At 37.5% G+C, this 4,507-nt stretch overlaps 1 pseudogene; it reads left to right on the forward strand.

Annotated features, from left to right (window-relative positions):
• Window positions 1–2,624: 2,624 nt before the first annotated feature.
• On the forward strand, window positions 2,625–3,553 carry LOC102995321 (general transcription factor IIH subunit 3-like; annotated as a pseudogene).
• Window positions 3,554–4,507: the final 954 nt, after the last annotated feature.

Below are 4,507 nucleotides of genomic sequence, written 5' to 3' on the forward strand. Positions count from 1 at the left end.
TTTGTTTGTTTGTTTTTGTTTTTTTTGTTTTGTTTTTTTTTTTTTGTGGTATGCGGGCCTCCCTCTGCTGTGGCCTCTCCCGTTGCGGAGCACAGGCTCCGGACGTGCGGGCTCTCCTCCCAGACCGGGGCGCGAAGCCGGTTCCCCTGCATCGGCAGGCGGACGCGCAACCACTGCGCCACCAGGGAAGCCCTCAAGTTTATTAATAAACACATACATCCATGTTATGAATTGCTATTTTATGTATATGGTGATGACTCTATAGGAGAGAGGAAGAGAGAGGAGAGAACTTGGATCTCTTCTAGAGGATGTTGGTAGAATTCCTAATCCTTTTATTTACCTTATTCTAGAAATAATCTGTAAGGCAATCTGTAAGGCAAATGCCAGTTCAGTCATAACTCTGAGCTAAAAATTAAGAAGTCATGGTTTAAGGGAGAGTTAATACTATTGTAAACACTCACAACGGTGCAGGATTAAGAGTCAAGAAGTCACTGACTTTGAGTACATCAAAACTGTGATTTAGAGAGTTAAAAAACTGATTGTAGAAAAGCCCAGATGAAAAAATAAAAAGGTATCAACATAGGTAGAAGAGCATACAAATTCTCAGTAGCCCTTTCTGCTTGTGGATAAAAGCTTAAGGCTTAAAAAAGAAATAAAAATACTAATAATGATTAGATCATTTTCCATGTTTTAACAGGAATATTTAACATTTCAGAAATGTCAACTAGCATACCAGACTGTATTTCTATGTATTAGCATTAACATTTTATTTCAGCTGTAAAAACAAAATAAATGACTACTAATAAATTAAACAATTCCAAATGAAATCAATTTGTGTCACATAGAGCTTCTTTGAATAAAAGTGATGTCCGAGTTTCTGCTGGAAACTTACTATCCTATAGAACTTCTGATGTGTGTACACAAAAACATTGTATATATTTTCAAATATTATTTTTTTTCCAGTACCTTCTCTGGCACAAATAATTTTGAAGAGTGAGGGGATTTTATTCTTAGTAAATATTGTCCATCCAATGGGAAATAAAGAGTAACAATTATTTCGGGATTGTCATTAATAATCTAAATTGCTTAAATTTATTATAACACCTCAACCTTAAAAAAATAAAGGTAATATCTCATGAAGGATGCTGTAGCATATATTTTTGTCTTCTAAGATTTCTAAACATGCATGTTTTCATCAGTTAACTTCAAAATGTGGATGTTTCAGAGTTCAGAGGACTGACTCAAGATTCATGTTTCTATATGTCTACACTAAGAAAGGATTAGGAGACTAACATATATGGAATGGTAGAATAAGAAACTCCAGAAATCCACTCCTCCAGAAAAACAATGTAAACATTGACAAAAACTTCAAAATCAATATTCTCAGAACTCTAGAAATTAACCAAAGCTTGCAACCTTCCAAGGACTATTTATTTAAGGAAAAAATGGTTGAATATCAGTAAGAACAGTGAGGTTTGTTGTATTTTAAGTTTCCCTTATTCTCATCCATGCTCCAAAATTTCCTCTCTCCAATAGATTCTCAAACACAGTAGCTATAAAAGCCAGCATCCAAGAAGCAACCTGAAGAGCAAGTTTGGAACTCGCCAAAAAGCCTGGACTACTGTCACTATTTGTCCTGTTTGGCAGCTCTCCGGAGACCATCACTTGTTTTTATTTTTGTTTTGTTTTGTTTTTCCCTGGCACAGGCTCATGTAATACAAAGTCTGACTCCATTTTTATGCTTGACCACTGACAGCTTTTATAGCTTACCTCTACTTCTTTCCCTCTGGCCCACATGTGTGAAAGCTGATAAGAGAGCCCAAGAGCTCCCTCCTTTGGTGCTGGTTAGAGTTTAAACCATACAAAGCCCTGTCCACATGTGAGCACCCATCCTGTTACAACAGCAAACCCCCCAAATCTGTCTACTATTATTTTTTTATTAAGCCTTTTTGGACCAACTTAAGAGGACAGTCCTGTTGTCCTCATAAAGCTTCATTATATAAAAATAATAAATCTTTCATATCCCCTTGGAGTGTGTTTGTGGCACCATCAGTCTTGAGACCTGAAACAAATTTTGGGTAAGGGAGTCCATACTACCACTGCAGGAGGGACTAAACAATTGGTGCCCTGAGCAGGATGTCCAATTGAAGACCACTACCAAGGTCTTTCTTCTCTTGTTTTGGTTTGCTAACTGGCTCTACTGTCCGCTGATGAGCATGAACTTTGAGCTGCTTCTTATTGGGTAGCTAGCACTTTAAGCTGTGATACTTTGTGCATATTTTCTGAGTTTTACCAGGCCTCTGTTATAGATTTAAGTGACCTAAGTCAGAAGTTTTGATAAATGACATTTAGGGACAGGATTATAGGACTAGAGGCTCCTCAAAGTGGCCCTGGGTCTTCTGTCTCAGCCCAGACTTATCTGTATATCTTAGAATGAATCATGTCTCAATTACAACATAATCCATGAAGGATGCTAAATGCAAGGAAAATAAGTATGCCCTATGTGATATATGGGCTCACTGGATGGTCACAATGTGGAGGGAGAACAGTCAATATGTGAAGAGATATAATTATTTAAACATTTGAGACTGCAAGTGGCTGTGCGCTGAGGAACCCGGGCTGCCATGGTCTCAGACGAAGATGCATTGAATCTTCTAGTTATCGTAGTTGATACCAGCCTAATTTGGTGGGGAAAGCAAGCATTAAAGTAATCTCAGTTTACTTTATCAAAATGCATAAACGCAGTGATAGTGCTAGGAAATTCTCGTTTATTCATGAATCCTTCCAACAAACTTGCTGTGATAGCAAGTGACATTCAAGAAACTCAATTCTTATATCCCAGAAAGAATGGCAGACTTGGAGACTTCATTGGAGACTCTGGCAATCCTTCTTCTGAATTTAATCCCTCAGTAAGTGAAGATGGAAAATACAAGTTGTTAACCGCAGCAAATGAAATTATTGTTGAAGAGATCAAAGACCTAATGACCAAGAGTGACATAGAGGGTCAACATACAGAAACTCTGCTGGCAGAATCCCTCGCCAAAATTCTTTGCTACATTCATAGAATGAACAAGGAGGTTAAAGATAATCAGGAAATGAAATCGGATATTGGGTGATTAAGGCTGCAGAAGACAGCGTGTTGCAATATATGAACTTCATGAATGTCAACTTCGCAGCACAGAAGCAGAATATCTTGATTGGTGCCTGCGTGTTAGACTCTGATTCAGGACTCCTCCAAAAGGCTTGTGACATCACAGGGGGACTGTACTTGAAGGTGCCTCAGAGGCCCTCCCTTCTGCAGTATTTACTGTGGGTTTTTCTTCCTGATCAAGATCAGAGATCTCAGTTAATCCTCCCACCCCCAATTCTTGTTGACTACCGGGCTGCTTGCTTCTGTCATCGAAATCTCATTGAAATAGGCTACATCTGTTCTGTGTGCATGTCAGTATTCTGCAATTTCAGCCCTATCTGCACTACATGCAAGACAGCCTTTAAGATTTCTCTACCTCCAGTACTGAAGGCCAAGAAAAGGAAACTAAAAATGTCTGCATGATAGTAAAAATTGTTTCTCTGTCACTTAGAGCTATTAATAGAAATTACATGGCAGGATCTTTGTTAGGAAGGCTCTGGAAAAAAGAGATATGTGTAAGATAATTTTTAATGAACTTTCTTACAGGAAATATTGTAAAACATCATCCTTATCCTGCGTTTCTGGGGAGCTGATTTATTGGAGGGAGTCATTCTATGCAATATACCCTAAAATCTTTTCTGACTGTTTTTTGTCCTGAAATGGGGGAAGAAAGCACAAATTGTGACTAGATGATCGTTTGTCAAAGACAGTCTGTGCTGACTGATTATAGGTGTCAGAACCTACCCATCTAGGTTCTTACTATGAAATGTACAACGTGAAATTTGAATGCAGTTTTGGAAAAAGTGACTATTTATGGAGTAATGGCATTAATCAAGATAGAACATCTTACTTGAATCAACACAACTTTGACAATAATCAAGTAAATAAAATCCTTATTTTCTAGATTGAGATTTAGCTCCAGATACCAGCAGATATTTATTCTTTTGTCTGACATCAGTACATGTTTAGACAGAGTCATCCAAATGATAGTTTGTCACTGAATATCTCTAAAATCTTAATTTAAATGAATAAGGAGAGTGAGTGCAGTAGTCTGGTAGCAACTTTTTCCTGTAGAAACAGTTGTGTGAAGAGCTTATTTGTGAAAACCAATGTCTGGGTTCTGAGGGGGAATTTCTTGGGGAGAATGGCTTCTTTACATTTAAGTGTTGTCCCCTCATAGAATTCATCCCTTTTTTAATGAGGGGAAAAGCATTAATACTGAAGAACTGTTCTCTAGAAGCTTTGGACTTAATACTGCAAACTTCAATAAGTTCAAAAGAAAAATTATTTGTAATTTCAACAATAAAAAACTTATTTTTCTACGTAACCTTGAAGTTATTAAAAGTCCTTTTAAATTCCAGCAGAGTGTAGAAAGGA

Source organism: Physeter macrocephalus, chromosome 1, assembly GCF_002837175.3.
Source record: "Physeter macrocephalus isolate SW-GA chromosome 1, ASM283717v5, whole genome shotgun sequence".
Lineage (NCBI taxonomy): Eukaryota > Metazoa > Chordata > Mammalia > Artiodactyla > Physeteridae > Physeter > Physeter macrocephalus.